The sequence below is a fragment of the Mustela nigripes genome, chromosome 12 (assembly GCF_022355385.1).
Source record: "Mustela nigripes isolate SB6536 chromosome 12, MUSNIG.SB6536, whole genome shotgun sequence".
NCBI lineage: Eukaryota > Metazoa > Chordata > Mammalia > Carnivora > Mustelidae > Mustela > Mustela nigripes.
The window spans coordinates 60,027,454-60,048,984 of record NC_081568.1 but is presented as its reverse complement, the minus strand read 5'-3'; the positions used below and the strand labels follow the sequence as shown (position 1 = coordinate 60,048,984).

Here is a 21,531-nt window from a genome sequence, read left to right as displayed (position 1 = left end):
CTTCCAATTAGGGAGTGTTGGTTGCAGACTTTGGGGTGCAACATTTCAGTCCCAACCCAAGCCACATTGAGCTTGTAAACACATATCCCACTTGGAGTGGGAAAATGCCACCAGCAGCCAATGGAATATTCCCTAATAGGCTGGCAAAGCTGAGAGGTGGGTTGACACCTCCATGCTCCCTGATGCTCTGGTGTGATTCCAGGTTATCCCTGCCAGACACCAGCTGTATGGGATTTCTCTTCTGTGATTTGAGCCCCTGTGATTGTGTTCTCTCACTTTCTCCTGATCCGCCTATTTCCTAGGGTACGGTATGGCAACTTAGCTTTCACTCCCTATGTCTTTTGCTTTTCACATGTCAACACCAGCTTGGTATACTGCCATAGGTCACGAAGGGGAGATAAAAATCACAGGGCACCACAAAGCACCCAGAATTATAGGGTTATACAGGGGAAGGAGGCTGTTCATTCCAGAGATCTCATATCTGGATATTCAACACTATGCAAAGTAGAAACTCATGTTCTGGGCTTTCAACCTAAGTCCTATAAGCAGAAGCTGCTCAGCCTGGTAGAGAATCAGTGGGAGAGAGAGAGGGAAAGGAGATGGCAAGTGGAGAGGGCAAAAGAAGGACAGAAGGGGCAGAAGGGTGGAGGGAAAAGCTGGGGAAGACTGAGGTTCACATTCCTGTTGCCTCTTCTGCTCTTTTCTGAGCCTTACAGAAATGCATTTCAATCACTGTATCTATGACTTTGCTCATGGGAGTAGGCCTTCACCTTTCATAAGATTGAAGCCATCACTGTATTTGAAAGATGTTTAGGGGGAAGAGGGAGTGAGGGAGAGACAATCTCGGGAAATGAGTTACTACCAGTCTTCAGTGATCAGAAACCTTTAAGCCCAGAGCAGGCTCAAAAGAAGACTGGTATGTAGAAAGGGGAGTTTCTCTTATCTCAGCATAACCTGAAACCTCTCTCATGGACCAGAGTAAATAGGGCCCTTGGAAAATCTGATAATGGGTATGATTCATGGCACACAAGGCCCTTTACAACTTGGCCTCAACATACCTCATCTCTACCTGAAGCCACAATGAAATACTGATGGATCAACCGAGGCTTCTCATGCAGTTTCAGATTTCTAGGAGTTCACGTGCTGTTCATTTTGCCTTCAATCTCTCCCCCCTGATTCCCATTCAAAAGTCATCTCCTCGGAAGCCTTCTCTGTCTTCCCAGGAAGAATGAGTTGCACTCTCCTTTATGTTTCCACAGTGTCTGGTCTATCACTCTCACGGTATTTCTCACATTGTAGATGTCTGGGTGCCCACGTACTCCCCACTCCCCGCCCCCCACACTGTATCATATTTTTGTAAAATTGAAGTTTACATTTTCAAGGCTTTAGAAATGCATTTTTTTTTTAAATGGCATGCCCAGAATTAATCTAATTTTTATTTTACCCAAGCCACATTGAATAATACAAATATAATAACTAAAATGTGATTTTAAGCATTCAAGACATTTGAACATTAAAAAAAAAATCTTTTTTTTTTTTTTTTAAATTGGCAGTTCTTACAACGAAGTTTTCTGCGGTGTCCCTGACTTCAAGAAAGGAGGAAGCTAGGCAGGCAGGCAGGTCTGTTGTGCTCTGCTGTCAAAACAGTTTCTCAGAGCATCAGATTTGACCCAATAAGATACTAGAAAAAACAGTCAACATTGACACATGGCAGTGCTTTAATCCACAATTATCCTTGTAACTTGCACCATTCCTTTTATCATCCATTAGCTTTGATTCCCATTATCCCATCTAGAACTGTGTCAACGTTTTTGTCCCTAGGGATTTCTCTCCACTACTAGGATCTGACAGTCAAGCTTGAGTACTAAACAGGATCATTACCTCTTAAATCCACTTATCTGATCTACTGAATAGTAAATTGAAAAGCTCATTAAGAGCAACAATCTGATTTGTTTTCACGTGTGACAGGGTCATTTAAAATCAATGTATGATTACTGCATTTCTTTTAAAAGACTGTCTCACATTTTCCAAGGCACCTTATCATTCAGAGACCATGCAGATAATATGAAAATGTCTTCAAACATTTGGAATTCAATTATATCATTGACATATATAATTCGGGGGTGGCAAGTAGTCTGTCCAGTGAGGATATAAATTTCTTCAAGAATGTTTACCACGAAGCACAAGTCAGTGAAGGTTTTCTACAGGAAAAATTCTAAAACAATATTTAGGGGTTTTCAACATTTTCTAAAACTTCTATCACTTCACCAAAAAAAAAAATTTTATTACAGCAAGAAGAACCTTACATCACAATACTCTTTTAAAGGAAGGATACAGAGATTGGCATAGGAATACAATTAGGGGAAAAAGAAAAACACCCTTCCTTTAAGTTCATAGATTACTAATGTTTTACTTCAGAATCAATTAAGGTAATTAGATCATTATAAAAAATAAGCAAAGGTTTAAGAAGTAAGACAATAAGCTCATGTGTGTTGTCCACTCTTCTCTGAGGGATACAGTGAAGTTGAAAATGGCTATGCCTTTGGTTATGTGTTTCACATAATAGTATGTGCACTCATTACAAGTTGGTTTTGCCTGGCCATCTGTGCCTTCTTCCCACTCTTATTCTTCCTTTTTTAAATATGCCTGTATTTCTCTATTAGACTGTAAGCTCTCTGAGGGTAGAGATGATGCTCTTTTATCTCCCATACCTAATACTCAATAATGTTTGTTAAATGAATAAAAAATGAATGTAATGTTAAAATGCACATTTTGGCTGATTTCATTTCTTTCAAAAATTTTTTTTAACTAAAGGAAAACAACCCATAAAAGGTATGGTTTTTGCACAGAATTTTTTCTCTGTGAAAATGACAGACCCAAAATTCTACTCTCCAGAAATAACCCTGGTAAAATTTCATTATTTAAAAAGATGTGGTGTTAATGCTTAAATAATATTTCTGGAAGAAGTTCTCCCTATAGATGCAGTAAGAAGAGCTCCCCTCACTTGATACTGAGAGCATACACTGTTGCTAGCCTATTAGTGGCACTTCCCATATGATACAACAGAATACAGTTTTGCCTTAGTATTAATTTTCCATGTGCGTATGTCTTTCCTCCACTATTTCAAGCATGTGCTGCCAGATGGCAGGGATTTTTTTTTTTTTTTTAACATATCCAGAAGTAATTAGAACATTCCCTTGATAAATTTAGCAATGTAGAAGGGCTTTGGTCCCAAAGATATCTGGATTTGAATTCTGGATCTACCACTAACTAGATTAAATAAAGTCTCTGAATCTTGGTTTCCTATCTGTAAAACAGGAATAATAATACGGACTTAATGACTTTTGAGCAGATGAAATGATGATACCTAATACAGTGCTTGGCATTTAGTAGTCACTCAACAAATGTTGCTTTTCCAATGGACCCTGTCTCATAGTAGGCGCTAAAAACTGTCAGCTAATACCATTTCAAGAGAAGGCTCACTACAAAAAAAAGTAACAGAAAAGTAATAGGGTGCTTACCTCGAAGATTTCCACACTGCACAGATAAAGTTAAAACAAACAAAACCTTAAATCTGTAGTAACTTTGAAATCTTTCTGTATATAATCAGTCAATTCACACACTCCAATCATGGTCAGAAATGGTATTCGTTAAAGGCCATAAAGTTTCAAACTTTCATGCTACAAACCTGCATTTTTTCTACTTCTACATAGCTACTATCTTAGAAGCCAGAAAAATTATCCATTTTAACCATTCATCCATCTCCCCAGCTCTTAAAATATAGAAAGTTGTTAAAAATGTAAGGAATCATTATTATTATAGATTTGAAAAGGCATGTTCCTAAAAAACTGTTTTAGTATGTTTGTTTTCTTTTATCTGTTTATTTGACTCCACTTATTTTACTTTTCAATTTCAGAAAGAAGCATTTGGGTATGTACATAACGCTTCAACAACCCATACGTCCTCTAACTCCTCAACTAACCAAATGATGAATATTGCCTGTGCACAGGCAGGTAGCTTAAGTGATCTTGTATCTGGTTTTTTAAAAGGGAAACCAGACATGATAAGAAAACCAGACAAGGAATAAGCATACAAATAGCAGTAAGATTCTGAGTTGTAAATTTAATTTAATAAAGAATAAAAGCATGTGCTGTGATCATTTTTAAATTGCTTTCTTTTTCCAATCCTAATTCCTGGTCTTGGGTATCTGCAGTGTTGTCTCTAACATTCTGGTTATAACTTTGAAGAAACTAATTATGTCAATCCTTAAATTTGAAGTAGATTACAGAACTGGGAAACCCAGCATATTAGTTCCTAAAGGTTGTATGGATATATAATGACAGTCACAGAAATTCAATAACAGCCCTCTATGAAATGTACTCAAAAGCACCACATGAAACAAATTAAAAAGAACAATGAATCTCTCATTCTGTGCAAATAAGAAAATAAGAGAAAACACTCATTCTATAGGTTTTCATAAGAGTTGTTATAATGAATTAAGATTTTGGATAATGAATCTTCAGAAAATTACAGTAAGTTAATACCCTTAGGTCTTCTATAAATGTTTAAGATGTTATAACTTCTCAAAGAGCTTTTGTAAGCAGGCTCAATGCAGAAAATTAGCAATGCTGTGGAAATCAACAACTAAGTATTCTCCCATCAGATGATATACTTTCCTGAACCAATTTATTCTCCAAAATTTGCATCTAATAATACAAAATCGATGCCACAAAATTTTTTTTTTAAAAACCCCAGTAATTGTTGTACATTTTAAAGTATTGCTTCAATCTGCTGAAATGATTTATCAAGATTTTTAACGGGTTATAATTTGGTAAAACAAAACCTGTCACCAGAAAGAATCCAATATAGTGAAAGCAATAACATTTCTTAGGAAAAGAATTTTGGAACTTAGTGTGATATTATTTATTACAAATAAGAAACCAATTTTCTTATTTTTGTCTTAGGCTTCAAGTGCCCCTGACATCAATGCAGTGCTTTCTATAGAAGAGACCGTTGAAGTAAAAGGTGGGGGTTGCGATAGGAGTTGGAGGAGGAGAAGGAGAGGTATGAGAGGAAATAGAGGACTTAATGGCTTGGATCTAAACCATTTGGAACTAAAGATATTGCGGTCTTTCATTAATGCTTGAATCAGAATAAAACACGATCATCACATTACCTTATGACCATGTCAAAAGACATAATGGTACAAATATCATTGCTTCATGTTAAATATAGAAATTTAGTGTTACTGAATAGATACATGTTAATCTTGGCTAATTTTTCCACATCATTTAAAGTAGCATCACAAAATATAAGATCAAAATTAGGTAAAAAAAAGTATTCTGGCAGAATTTAATTTTAAAACCATAGTTAATGATGCAAACCAACTGGTAAAAGGTTAGAATTCTGCTTGCCCCATTCAGTGAAATACAGAATGGCAACTGATAAAAGAAAAGCTGACTATGGAAGTACAAAATAAATGTGAATGTTAAATGTTTATTTCAATTAGACTATCTGAACCCACCATCTGTGGTGGCCATCTTGCTAAGGGGACATGTACCTAACAAATCTCTTAAGAGGCATTCCCAATCTGCTTGAATAAGCCATTGTATAAGAAAACTTGGAGCGACCACTTTGGCCTCGCATTTCCTTCGCTCCACATCCTGTGGCACAAAGCATGAACTCAGCAGGCTGGGGTGCAGGGCTGCCTGCTGCCTTGTGATAATCCCCTCTCCCAGTAGGGGCCTCCACTGATGCATGGCTAAGAACATGCTTCCTCTTTTGCTTGCACCCCAGTGGGGTTTCCATTCCTAACTTGGGCCCAAATCCAGACTGCTAAGGAAGGGCTCCAGATGCTGCCAGAGATATTTTTGGATTCGTTTCTAAATAACCATTTATTTGAAAGAGGAGTATAGGTACAATGTGAAAACCAGCAATACTGGTAATTTTGGAGAGATACTTTCCCTGCCTCCTGTCTTCCTCCATCCCCTCAATCCCCCGGCACCGACCAGATCTAAGGTCTAACTACCACCTGTTCAACAGAAGCTGGCTGTTTGCCTCATTTTCCTTCAGGGAGCCACTGACTAAGGATCTCCACCAGCATGAACCTAATGTCTCCCGACAGGCCTTCACTAGCCAAGAGGGACCCGGGTCGAGTGCACCAGTTATTGGTCACAGGATACACAGCCCATAGAAAGACTCCTGTGGTGCAACCAGCTGAAAGCCAACTAGAGAAGATGGGGAGTGTACATTTGTCCTGACACAGCTTTGCTCCTGCTGGCTGCCAACTCACTCCATGTCTGAGGCCAAGCTTCTGTTGGACTAGTCTTCTGTGGCTAAAACCATGGGAAAGCACTGGGTAAATATTATTATCTTCCCAAGCTCATACAAGGAGAAGCTAACCATGGCTATGGCACAAGGCTACTAGAAGAAGGCTTGACTATTTCTGGTGGAAGATTACAAGACCACGGTTTAAAGGGGGCATTTCAGGCATTTTATTTATAGTCCTTTGCAATGGCAAATTTATACCATGATTAGAATTTAGAGGAAAGAAGTTGATGCTGGATGAAATTTGTGAAAGGGTGATGGTAGAGGTGGAGAATTGGGACATAAAAGATGTTTTGTTTTGTTTTTAAACTATAACCCTCATCCCTCTCAAAGGTGTCCACCAGAAACATACTCTGGCATAAGTGATACACATACTGTAGATACCCTTCAGTAAGAGATACTATTCATGTAGTCAAAGAAAACCTTCTCCCTGCAGGTATGAATAACTCATTAGAATTGGCCACTTCAGAAAGGTAACTGAGAAACCTCGCCTGCTTTCACACTATGCAATCACGCTAAGCAGAGTCTCTGCAGTTAATACTGCTCACTAGCTGATGGCTGAACATTTGGTTATAAAACATGCATACTGTAGGGTAATAAAGTACATAAAGAGAGAACCAAGACAAGGGACCCCTACACTTATTGCTGTGAGCATGTACCTATTTTAGTAACAAGACCCTGGGGCTGTGGTGAGGTAAGTGTAAAGACTGGTGATCCACCACAATAACCAGGAACTCAACTCACCTTAACTATTTTCCAAGCCTTCTCTGGAACTCTGGACACATCACTCCTCAGGCGTACAACCTAAAAAGCACAGAGTTTAGGGACCTGACACCTGACATTAGGGATAAGGGAAGAGCAAGCAAGAGGCCTTCCCAACTTCAAATATAGGGAGGATGTGGCTTAGGGTCTTTGTGGCTGTCACTTAAAGTGCTCTGGGGACTTTGATTTTATTCTGGAAGCTATAAGCGAAGACAATGGTCAAGTGGTGTTCAAAGCCTTGATGTGGTTACATAGATTACACAATGGGTTTGCTTCCATGGAAGAATTCAAGAAACCAATTACTAAAGGATAGCCCTAGAAAAGAACAAATTATAAATAATAGTTGACAGAACTTTTAAAAAAGAGTCTCTTAGTACTGTTGTTGCTCATGAGGTCCTCTCATTATGGAAGTGTGGCAACTGGGGCTAAGGGTTTACGCAGGCTGAGCCACCTCTGCATGGGTAAGAGTACATTCTTAATGAATGGAACTAACTTATTCAGAAGCTAAGTACCTCATACAGTCTTCTACCACTTAATCTAATTCTTGCCACACACTCTTCCCTAAATCCTCTACTCGAAAAACACACAAATTACAATTACAGTGGGTATTAAGACACATGTCCCATTTTCCACTTCCAAAGCAGCTTCTGTACTTTCCTCCTAAGAGACTCTCCTCTGGGAAGAACCACCCAACATGGAGGGTAGAGGAATAATGGCCCACAGAATGGCAAGCGGGGTGTCAATCACATCATCTGCATTTGTACTACTCTGTCAGATCAGCTATGTTCATTATGTTCATTTTTTTCATTACATTCTCAAATTTTACTCAAAAATGTTGTTCCTATAATCTGTTTTGACTTTCAATTTCTGTCCTTCATGCTAGCCTAGGTAGTGAAAACTTTAACCTACTCCAAATGCAAGAGATCATGGTTCACCTTTCACCTTCTGGTGGTCCATTAATGCCTTTGAATTCTAATACCTGGTTTCTCTGGGTAGGAGATATCTGGGGCAGCAGGTTAAGTCCTGCTTCCCTTAGTCTTTCTCCTGAACACTTCTCCATGTTCAAAATTAGTTAAAGCATATGCAAAACCCCAACCAAGACAATACACAGTTACCCAGGAAGCATCTTCTTCTCTCAGTAAAACAGAAATGGGCAAGTTAATTGCATATGTATTTTTGGTAACTTCACCTTGGAGGAAACACAGAACATATATATGTAGTGGAATGTGGGGCTTTGAGTGAGACTCCGTTATTTGCTAGCCTAGCATAGTACTTGACAGATAACAGGCATTCAATAAATATTTTTATTTAATGAAATAACTCTGTAATCCTAAATTAGTTAGCCTCTCAGAGTCTCAGCTTCTTCATCTGTAAAATGGAAAGAATAATAACAATAAGATCACAAATTAGGAGTCTAGTGAAATGGTTTAAGACCTAGTTTGAAGCCCAAGACTAGTAGGTTCTACCACTTACTGAGTGATTTTGATCAAGTTCTTTACCCTCTAAACCTCAGTTTTCTTGAATAAAAAAATGAGGATGATAGTAGGACTAATTTATGACATTTTAGAGAAGATTGGAGTAGTTAATTCATGCAAAGCACTTAGAACAGTCCTGGAGCAGAGTAAAATTTCCCTAAGTATTGTTATTATTATTATTATAACATGCTATAGCTCTGCCAGCATCCTGGCAGAAGCACTTGGAAAGCTGTTAGTATACAGTAAGACCAAAGAAACACTAGCTATTAGTCCTCAGAACAGGTGGCCAGCTAACAGCCACTATTGTTATTAAGTAACACCTAATTAAACCTTAGTCTGACTTTAAGATTATGAGGCATGCACCAAGATGATGGTCCCTTTTCTTTGTGCTTTATCTGGACTAGACTGGAAAGTAGATCTCTGTTCTAAGTTGGTATGTGTGTAGCTTTAGCATTGGTTACAGAGTGATTTTAGGGGAGTGAGCCCTAATAAAAGGCAGCCGAACTCCAAATCTTCTATCTTCAGGAGGAGGAACAGAATAGCAGTGGGAGAGGAGACAGGAGGAAAAACAATTTTCTGTGGCAACAGGTGATGTTTTATCTCAAGAGCTCATCTGCATCACTTAAATTTTTAATTTCAAAGCCCTCATCTTCCTTTTTTGAGTCATTACAAGTTCCTGTTTCCTAGTTCCAGGATAAGTTCTAAACTCGCTGGGTAAGTAGATGATTGACAGCCTTGAGGCCAATAAATTATGGAAGTCTTTTGATCAGTGAGTCCAATCAATTCTCCAAGTTTTCTTTGCTAAGTTAATGCACACAGAGAAAGGGTTCCAGAACACCACCATTAGAGTTTTAAATTATCAAAAGAATTTTTGTGTGGCAGGCTCAGTAAGAACCGAAAGGGGCCACCTTTCATTCATGAATATAGTATTGGTCTTTGACACTAGACTATGGATAGAGTTGTTTCTTATATGGTAGGATGGATTCTATCAAATATCTAGGATCTAGAAGTAGCTTAGCTCTCTTGTGACTGACTGATAGCCAGCCAGGATAAGAGGTCCAATCTGTGCTTGTAGAGATGAGTTTGTTTCCTTGGGAAATACGACAGCAAAGATGGGGTGAAACTTGTTATGTTCATGCTATCAATCATCTTTACATTTGAAATTGAGCATATACCTAAACTCACACCTAAACACATACACAGGCAATGTGATAGAGTGGAAAGCAAAGCTGGATTTAGGGTAGGATGATTTGGTCTAACACTGGGTCAGTCACTGAACAAGTCTTTAAACCTTCCTGAAATCTTTTTCCCATTCTGTAAAATGAAGGTTATCATACCTAACTAAGTAAAATACTGCTGAGAAGACTCCATGAGAAAATGTCATGAGTAACTCCCACAGAGTGATTAAGCGCAAAAGGAGAAATCTAATACAGGTTAGAGTAAGGTTGAAGACAGATCATATCTTCAACTGATTATCTCCTAGGCATTTCTCGTTCTACATTAACTGAAAATACAGAATTTGTAACTTAAAGCATGGACAATGTTTTAACACTAGAACTTTGGGGATTTTAGGAATGGCAGGATTGGAGTGTACTGTGTAAGGCAACTGCACTGGCTAGGGAGTGTGGTATTACAGCCTGTGTCTCACACATGCAAATGACCAGGAAAAAAGGACAGTTGAGAACTTGGACCATGAAGAAGGAAAGCAGGTCAAGATGGAGCGTGGAAGGAAGTGGTGATGAACACTTAGACACAGGAAAGGACAATGAGTGGTTGAAGGCTGAACAGAATGGGTTCAAACAAAAATTGAGAATTGTGTGTCTCAGCAAATGTAAAGACACCAGTGTACTAAGGTGTTTTGCATATTTCAGCATTGTCTATCATTTTACTACAATTCTCCCCATCAAAAGGTGTGGGAGATTGTCCACTGAAACATACTTCCAATATTGTAACAGAAGTCAATCAGAAAATGTAATTCACACTGAAGAAAGTTGTTTCAAAGCCAACTTTGCTTAAACACATCTATTCAGTAAAGCAAGGGATACTGGCACTGGGGAGCCATGCAGGCCTAGGGGAAAAAAAATCTCAATAAGTATGCCAAGTGTGCTTTTATATTTCAAGATCCCTTCAACAGAGACATTATGGGGAGATAAAAATTAGGAAAACACTGAACTTAACTAATTCAAAATGCTGAAAAAATATTTTGCATTTATGTTTTATAACCAAGTGCTTTTCCCACATTTGTCCCAAGGCAGCAGATGAAGCACTATATTCACCATTGCTAATACTAGCAATTGGAACATGCTCTTTGGCAAGGCAGAAATAAGATAATTGTTCAACATAGGCTGGCTTTTCAGAAATACTGGAAGCATTGCCTGTAATTATAGACATCTGTCACTGCTAGCCACTCAGTACTAACCCTGACATCAATATACAACCATAGCACTAAACTGCCTGCAGGCATAGCAATGGAGACCAGATACGCTAGGCAGGCAATCATCTGCTTCATCCAAACTATCTGTCAAAGGTTCCCAACCACAAATAGCTCTTACATTTTGTATCCTTAGGATAATATGTTGATTTATTTTAGATTCTCTAATATTTACAGTCTAGGCCATCTACTAAAATAAAGAAACAAAACTTATGGCTAATGGAGGCAGTTACTGTTCACAGTCATCATAAAAGGTCATAGCTCAACCCTCAAATGTTAAAAATTGATGGCAGCTTTAACCATGTGCTATCATACAGATGTTTCCTTTTGTAGAGGCAATTATTTTCAATAGCAATTCAAAATGGTAAATACAATCTTTCATCAGCAAGTATGTTGCCACACTGATCTAATAGAAATGCTCATATTTTAAAGCCTTTTTTGAAAAGTAAAGATAGGTTCAATGCTGAGTATTGAAGAATCCAGATTGTCAGTTTGGGTTTAGCTGTACATACAGTACCATATCTGGCAACAGTTTTTACATATACAAATGATGTGATGTCTGAAAACCAGGAGATGATATTGAAGGACAAAATATGTGGTTAATGAATGAGTCAACTGACATATCATCTTGCTAGGTGTAAAGCTTACTGAAATATACATATGTGTGTACATTCATATATATATATTTTTTTGATTTTTGAAAGAAAATGGGATTGGGAGGGAGACAAACCATAAGTGTACATTCATATTTTTAAAAGCCCAAAGACACACCATAGCTTTACATGCTCCTCTCTCTTTTCTATTAAGGAGCCAGAGAAGCAAGCTGAAAATTATTAGACATTTAGACTAATTAGAAATAAGCACTCACAATTATCATAATGTGTTACTAAAAACACAGATATTTCTTGGTCTGATCACAACAGCCTATGCTGAAGAAAAACTATTAATTACTGACAGACAGTTAGCTTACAAGTGAGCTGCATCTTAAAAACCTCTTTTAAAATACAATTGCTAAATGCCTTACAGTGCTGTAATGTGAGACAGGTTCAAATCTTATTACTTCACTGAAATTAAAACCTAAGTTTTAATACTGTTCAAGTCGAACAATGATTCCACACTTTATTGCTTTTGAAATCCCTTGATGATCATAGGAAAAAATGCCCCCGAGAAAAAAAGACTGTTTTCGATAAACAGAAAATACAGTTTGCACTCTTAGCCTCTTTGTCATCACAAAAAAAGGATTTAATGCCAATTCTTTAAAAAAAGACTTTTTTTTTCCACAAAATGTGCACCTTGTGTGCCATTTGTAAAATCAGTTCACTTTCTTTTATTTATTACTGCAGCGCGGCAAGGCAATAAAGAAGCTACCGATAGCTAATAAATTACATGCCTTTTAAAACAATTCTCTTGCTACAGAAACATGTAACTACAAAGGTTTACATTTACATGGTACATCACATGAAATGTCTATATTTGTGTCCTATTAACCATTTTGGCAAATTGTGGACTTCTACCAAATAGCCGACAGAAAAAAAGACAAAGTGAATCACACATGTAGACACGATATAAAAGAAAACCCTTTCTAGTAAACTACTCTTACTCTATTTGCTCTTTCTAAAAACCCTCCAAAATTTACTGAAACACATGTTCTGATAAATCATTTTATGCATCAAAAAGGTATTCAAAGATGTTCTAATCAGGGTTAATTTAAACTTTACTCAGTGAATACTGAGAACTAAGTAATTTTCCCCCCTAATTTATGTTCCTAGTATGCAGTCTTTTAAAAATCATAGCTCCTAGCAGTTACTTAGAATAAATTATAAAAAGCAGGATCATTGTTAGAATAAACTATAAAAAGCAAGATCATTGGATGTAAGGCAAAAATGCCCCAAATCTGCCTTAAAACACTTTGTGTTTTTTAAAATATACTGAAACCTGGTTATTTATTTATTTAATAAGTCCTCATATCAAACATGTCTTGCTTAGTTATAACCAACTTTTCTTTTAAAATAGTATAATCTTCACATATCCAGAAGGACTATCTAAAAATCTTACTTTATGAGAGTAAGCTGTTTTTGTCTTTCTCACTTATCTATATGTACAAATGAACCCTGAAATATCTGTACTCCAATTCCAGGATTAAATTGTTACATTAATCAGGGTATTTGCTTAATGCTCTCATCCTCTACTCTCATGATGAGCGTGTATTTATGAGGTAGTGTATTGTCTTTTATTATTAATTTCCTCCATTTCCTGTAATAGCTATCATAGCTGTGGCTTTTTTTGGTTTCATACCTACAAATTTCAACTTTGTTCAATTATGCATGATGAACAATGCTTCTCAATTTTCAAAGCACAAACAACTTTGTTCCTTTTCATATTTATTTCAAGATGACCATCTACCATACAAATGAATAAAAATTCTCCATTCTATTGCACCCCACTTGTCCATTCAGATCTATTTTTCCCCCACTTTCTTTTGAAATTAGCTTGATTGTGGGAGATAACCTTTTCTGAAGAGTTCAATGAAATAATTTTTTTTTCATCTTCAGATTTTTTTAAAAGGGGAGTTATTATCAACATAATGATATTCTACAAACCATATATCTACATATGCAGAGAATCGTATTACACATTGCCTAATTTACCTTTTGTTTCTTTTTCATAGTAATGCTCATGTTTTTTGAAACCATGACCTTTCCCCATACTGTAGCTGATTTAAAATGGCAAAATTCTCAAATAGCAACCAAGAAAAATAGGTGACAAAATATCTACTTTCCCTATGTTCCCTATCTTTCCCTCATCTCATTAATAAACTTTTATTTTAAATATTTAATTACTTAGATTATCTTCCTTTTGGCCAAGAGAGGGCTCATTCATTATAATGTCTCTCCTGGATCACTAAGAATGTGCATTCAAAGGACAGGTATCATGAACCCCATTTTTTTAAGATGGGGAAAATCAAATAGTGGTTAGGAGACTGCTCAAGATTACACTTTTCCAATTTCCTATTCACAGGTCTCACTGTTTAACAACACTGCTTTCTAGCTCCTGGGGAAAATATGTATTCACCGACACTCTGGTAAATCCAAATTAAACTTTCTAGGGGCATTATTTCATTGAATGTATGTAAGATAACCCTGTCTTCTCTCTGGCACCAATATGACAGAATGGAACCAGTGGGTGGTTTCTTGGTGCCAAATGAAGAGAGGCAGGGGAATTCATTTGTTTTATTAATTACCTTAGAAGCATGAAACATTTATTTTGACATCAACCTCCTTAATTTGGTAAACAATCTGAAGGGTACTGATATTTAGATTTCTTGGTCTCATTCTGCAATCATGAGTGGGAAAGTGGAAAACATACTGGCCTCTCTTCAACCTGTATGTAACTCCTAGTTGTATTTTATTTACCTGTTTATGTAATACACAGAACCGAATGATGCTAAAAGAAACCCTGAGTATCACTTAGAAATCCTTCCAGGACTTGCCCAAGATTACATTAGGTGGCTTCCTTTATGTTCTCACTGTCCTTCTGCCTATCAATCATGGGCCTCATCATATTGAACAATGACTGCTTGTCAGCTTTTTCTGTGTTCTCCACCAGCCTGTGATGGCAGGGCTATTTCTCTAGTCACACTGTGTCCTAATGTGCAGCACACAGTAGGCAATTTACATGTACAGATGACCCTTCCACAACAAGGATTTGAACTGCACAGGTCCACTTACAAGCGGATTTTTTACAGTATGGTAATTGTGATTTTTTTTTAAAGAATATTTTCTTTTTTTCTAGCATACTTTATGGTAAGAATACAGTATATAATACATATAACATTCAAAATCTGTGTTAATCCACTGCTTATGTTATTGATAAGGCTTTAGGTCAAAAGTAGGCTATTAGTAGTAAAATCCGAGGGGAGTCAAAAGTTATACCTGGATTTTTGACTGTGCAAGGGGGTTGGCACTCTTAATCCCCATGTCCTTCAAGGGTCAATCGTATTTGTAATTCTAATGTGTGTTTTTTCAAACACACCAAACAATTCTCCAACTGTCCATGAAGATTGACTGGATGTCCCCACAATTTAACTCAATTCTGACACTGTCTACCTTGAGGTAGTGTCAGATTTCATGGGTTAAGGGCTCAGTCCCATAAGGCTGCCCCTAATTTAGGCACTAACTGGAAGTCCAGATTGTCACCTGTGCTTCTGAGTAGCTATAGACTGAAGGTTCCGATGACCCCCTCCTTGGGTTTGGTTATTTTGCTAGCGGAACTCACAGAACTCAGAGAAACATTTTACTTATTAGATTATTGGTTTGTCATAAAAGGATGTACATCAGTACTGTCCAGATGGAAGAGATGCTTAGGGCAAGGTTTGTGGGAAGGGGTATGGAGTCTCCATACTTTTTGAGCCTTTATTCTCAAATCTCTACTAGGTGTTCACCAACCCAGAAGTTTTTCTTTTTTAAAATTTAAATTCTATTTAGTTGACATACAATTCAATATTGATTATAGGAGTTGAGTTCAGTGGTTCATTCTTTACATACAACACCCAGTGCTCATCATAACAAGTGCCCTCCTTGACCCCACCCCCAACCCCCTCCTCCATCCACCCTCAGTTTGTTGTCTATAGGTCAGAGTCTTTCATGATTTGTTTGCCTTTTTCTCTCAACCCAGAAGCTTTCTGGCTTTGTATGGAAGTTTCCTCACCTAGGCATGACTAAGTCTTTGGCCCTTGGTGACTAAACTCAAACTCCAGTCTTTCTCCATTCCCCAGAAGTCAGGAAGTGAGACTGAAAGTACCAACCCTCTAATCACATGGTTGATTCCCCCTGGCAAGCAGCCTCCATCCATCCTTAGATGCTTTCCAAAAATCACCTCATTAACATAAACTCACAGGTAGGAAAAAGGGGTCTGTTAGGAATGTCAAGATACCTTTATTGGCTTTTATCACTTAGGATATACCAAAGGTTTTAGGAACTCTGTGCCAGAAAGGGGGACAAAGAACAAACATTTATTTCTTATTATATATCACACTATCACAGTAATTATAAATACTTGATTAATGAATGAAAGAATAAAAGAATGGCACTGATTCAGCCCAAAATAACACTGTTGCAGTTACTATAAAAATCCTTTAAAATCGAACATTGCCTGGTTTCAATCCACTATTCCCTAAATAAAATACCGCTCTATTTAACAACATAAACTAGAAAAATGACTAGGATCAGAATAAAGTTTCTCTGCTTTCATCACCATCGAATTTGACCGTCTCATCTTATCTAATCCATAGTCAATCAATCAATAAGAAAATAGTTGATGATCTAGCCTTATCTTAGCTGTATTGACAAATGAAAGATATATATATATATCTACATGTATAGATATATATATGAAATTTCCTCTCTCTTCAAGAATCTCAAACACAGGGGCGCCTGGGTGTTTCAGTGGGTTAAGCCGCTGCCTTCGGCTCAGGTCATGATCTCAGGATCCTGGGATCGAGTCCCACATCGGGCTCTCTGCTCAGCAGGGAGCCTGCTTCCTCCTCTCTCTCTCTCTGCCTGCCTCTCTGCCTACTTGTGATCTCTCTCTGTCAAATAAATAAATAAAATCTTAAAAAAAAAAAAAAAAGAATCTCAAACACAGAGCAGAAAAAAAGGAACAAGATTGGGAATTACAGTTCATCATTTAATAGATTTAACCAGACCTAAAGGTCAAATCTTGTATATGTCACTTCCTACCACTGTATTCTTAGTCAAGTCACTTTGTGGTAGAACTATGGTTAAGAACACCTTCATCACAAGATTATTTTGAGGCTTACAAGATGTAATGCATGTAAAAGCTGACATCATACTCCTGGCATATAATAAACAATAAATGACTGTTAGTATTGTCATCTTTATTTAACTAAGTTTTAATGAATATGACCCAGATACTAGGAACTGTGAGAATGATACTTGAATAGAACACTGAAGAATGGGGATGGGAAGGGGAAAGGATGGGGGTGGGAGTGGGGAAGAAGGAAAAAGAGAACAATGCAATTTAGGATAAAGATGGTGAGAGTCAGCCTGATAGAGGGGAGATATTGGAACTAAAATTGGCTGGTAGGTGGAGCCAGATTATGGAAGACCATAGAAGCAAGGATTGCTGGCTTGATGTAGGCAACAATAAGTCTTTGAGTAGGAAGAGCCCTATGATAAAAGTAGTGTTTAAGATTTGTCCAACTACAGTATGTATGATAGACCACAGCCAGGGAAGTTAAGCTTTTACCCTTCTTGGACCATTTGTTGTCTCTAATGACATGTGTTCTCTCTCCTTGATATTCCAACCTTCATGAATATATATACTCTTTGGTTTCTCATTTTCCTAATTCTTTATTTTTGGATTTTTGGTTAGAAATTTCTTTTCTCCACATCCTTGAATGGAGAGTGCTCTCCCTCCATCCTCATATACCCAGTTCCTTGGGGGAGGCTCATCTGCTTATATAAGATTTCAATTGAATATGTACTGAAGTAACTCTAAATCCATAGCTTCAAAATTAAGTATTGAATGTGAAAAAGAAATCCCTCTCTGCCTCAGCTGAATTACTGAAGAAAAGTAAAAGTGTTGGGAATTGAGAAGAAATGCCAAGGTGGCGAAATTATGACAATTGGGCTCTATTTCCTCAAACAAGACGCAGGTCTGAGGTGGGTCAGGAACTTGAAAGAGATTACTTCTGCCTATATTAATTATATAATAGTACAATATATCAGCTCAAAGGCTCATTTGGTTCCTTATTGCTTCTGATTACAATTCCAATGACCTACCCTCCAACTATGACCATTAACCTCAAAAGGCTGGAGGTGTACCCATATTTTCTATCTTTCCTTAATAAACAGCACACAATCTTTCATTCATGGACTTTCAATCAATGTATTTTCAGTTTGTGGCACTGCTTAAAAAAATAAGTTCTATAAATTTTATTATCCATCATAAAAAGCAAAACATACTCTTATTTTCCCCGAACTTAACATAGGGCTAAGGGGATTATTGAATTTAAATATTTAAGAAATTTTCAAGTCCTACCAAAATACTGAGTTAAAAAACCAAAAACCCGATTTTTCCCTCTCAACTGTTTAACTTTCTAAACTGAAGACACCTAAGACTTTCATACCATTGATTTTATAGTATATATGTGAACTGTGCTGTAAAAAAGTGAAATATTGATTATAACTATTAACATTGTGCTTTTAAATCATTTGAGCCATTGGGACACCTGGACCATTCAGTCGGTTAAAGGGCTGACTCTTGATTTCAGCTCAGGTCATGCATGGGCCCTGGGATAGAGACTGTGTTGGGCTCAGTGCTCAGTGGGGAGTCTGCGTCAGGATTCTCTTTCTCTCTCTGCCCTTCCCCACACTTGCTCTCTCTGTCTCTCTCTCTCTCTCTCATTCTCTCTAAAATAAATAAATCTTAAAAAAATAAATCATTTGAACCATTGAATTTCTGGAGACCACATTTTTGAGTAGTAATAAAGGTCCAAAAACATGTAACAATACAGCTATTTAATTCTCACTACAATCTTGAAAGTCTACTAGAGGTCTTAAATGTTAACAGGCAAAATAGGAAGAAACAAATTAGCTAATGTAAATTACTACAAACAGGACACAATTGTTCCTTTTCTTTCTTTTAAGTAAAAGCATTTTTAAAAACCTTGGAAACAGCAGAAGCACGGGACCAAATGCCAACAGTATTTCTCAATGACTAGAGAAGAAAATAAAATGCCTATATATGATCAAAGGCTAGACAGAGTTAGGAACTTCACAAACCAAATGAAGCGTGCTCACCTGCAACTAAATAAAATGTACCATCCCCAAATCCTTATCCTGAAACCTTCTATCATATACTGTTATCATCTCCTTAATATGACATTTTTGAAAAGGAGTGTAGAAGAGCCCTAATCCCTGTCTCAAGTGTGACCTGAACAATTTTCTCCACTTCTCTGAGAAGTGGAGCATTTCTTCATCTACAAAATGAGGATAATACCCACTTTGTAATGTTGTAGAGAGGACCAACAGTAACTTGGACACAATGCCTAGGACAGTATTTTGTGCACAATAGGTACTTTATAAATACTATTTTTATTGAGAACATCAGTTGCATATCTAGAAAATAACTAAGCTTATAAAAATTAGGAATTTTCATTAAGCTGTTCAATACCTTTCTTTTTTAAACAAGAAGGGATAAGTAAACCATCATTTAAATTCAATCCCCATGCATCTGTTGTTAATGTGTATACCATGGCCAAGTATCTAGTTAAATTTAAATTTTGATGCCTGAGAGTAAGTAACTGGAAAGGGAGAAGCACATTTTCATTACATAACATACAACATACTGCACCTAAATTAAAAAATAACTATTCTCTCGGGCATTAAATGGGAATATGCTAACAGCACCAGGTTTTTAAAGAGCGGTAAGGATTTCTGACTTACTGTGAGAAATTCCCAATCACTTTTAAAGCTTTTAAAAAAAACTCCAAAATGGCTGACAGTAGGTAAAGAGAATATAAAAGCAGATGGTTCGGACAGACTGAATACAAAAAAGCAGGTCTTAGCAAAACAGAAGCACTTGCCAGTTTGCCAACACTGCTGGTTCCTGCTTCCACATCCCGCTTGCGTCCCCCCCACATCTGCTCACCGGTGCTCATGTGATACACCGAACCCACAGAGGATGAACAGTAACAACTTGCAAATCAAAAGCCTACTGAGATCTGTTATTTACAAATGGAACTCCCTTTTCTTTGCAGGATTTTCCTCACAACTTTAATCTAGAGAGGTGGAAGAATTATCTTTCTTCAAAATTAAGACATGGTCCTTAGATTTAAGATGATTATTTTAACAATAACACAATAAAGGGATGTTAATGCCTCACGTATGAAACACATTAATAGAGATAGATGCAAACTAACTCAAATCTTAAACCATGCTTGCCGATTATACCTTCTACTTTCCAAGTACAATAAAAGGAGAAACTTGCTATAAATAAGCTTCTGAAGACAGAAAGCACTCTTACAGCATCTTAATCAAACGACACATTATTTCTCACAAAATATCATACTTTTTTTTTGTTTGTTTTGTTTTGCCTTTGAACAAGCTAAGCTAGGAACTTCAAAGAGAATATGATATAATTTAGAAGAAGGCTGAAAATACAGCAAGTTAAAAGAATAAAATGGAAAGTCACATGGTGAGAGGACACAGATAGGAAACAAAGGTTCTTCCCTTTCAGATTCCCTTACTGGTGTGAAATGGTACTTTGGAAAATCCCAAAATGGCCTCCTGTGAAAAATGAGCATAACTCAGACATCAATAAGAAGGAGTAGTGTAGAAGATCTAGAATATCACAAAGGGGTTAGGGATGCTGAGAGAGGATGTTGGTAGATATCAAACTAGGAAAGAGACCTTATGGAGGAAATTGAGGTGATTTTATGAAATTGGTAAAGGCAGCATGACAAGTGAGATGGCTCATTCATGCTAACTGCAGAGCCCATGGTCAGGTTTACTTTGCTAACACTCAGCTGCATAGTTGTCTCCTTTAGCTTTTACCCTACCCCTGTGGGTACTGGACTTCCAGAGACAGGGATGCTAAAAAGGATGATGTAGATAATATAAGCAGCTATTAGTTCCTGAGTGTTTATTATATGTTAGGTGTGATACTAGGTATATTATATGCCTTACCTCATTTAATCAATATAACTCTATGAAAGAGGTGAGCATTAGTATCACAATTTTACCACTAAGGAAACTGAGGCTCAGAGAAGTTATGTAATGTGTCTTTTGAGTCACACAGTTTGTACTGACAGAGTTGGGATTTGCACCCAATTAAGAATAATGCCAAAGACCACACTCTTTACCAACTGCCTTTCATATGTGATCATGAAATACTCTAAAAAATATAATCCAATCAATTCCAAACAGGTTTAAAGTATAAGACTTTTTACAAAGCACATAAAATAGCCTCAGTCATGCGTTCAAAATCATTTATACTATCAAAAAATCACATTCTTTAAATGGGTTTTCCCATATAACACTGAAGTTCCATTAATTAGATAAAGTAGTTTATTATCTGATATTGAGTTTTTTTACTATTCTTTAGTTGCTCAGAAAAGAGAAGTAGGTCATGATTTCACTTGTTCTTCCATTTTCAATAGACATTAACACACAGTAATTTCAAATATTTATTGAAGTGTAAATGCCAGTCGTGGTGCTAAACCAGGGTTTTTCAATCTGAGCACTACTGACATTCTGGGCTGGATACTTTTTTGTTGTGGAGGGCTGTCCAGTGCATTGTAAAATGTTTAGCAGCATCCCTGGCTTCTAGCTGCTGGATTCCAGTAGCATCCCTCCCCCAAACTGTGACAACCAGAAATGTCTTTAAATATCATCAGATGTTCTCTGGGAGGTAAAAATCACTCCTGGAAAGAACCATCATATTAAGCACTTTACGCATATTTACTAATTTAATGCTCACGTCTACCATTACTACTACTATTCTATTACTATC

At 37.0% G+C, this 21,531-nt stretch overlaps 1 protein-coding gene across 3 annotated transcripts in view; it reads right to left on the bottom strand.

Annotated features, from left to right (window-relative positions):
* The window catches only part of RANBP17 (RAN binding protein 17), a 315,430-nt gene that overhangs the window by 92,491 nt on the left and 201,408 nt on the right, over positions 1-21,531 (bottom strand). The gene's annotated exons all lie outside the window — the stretch shown is intronic.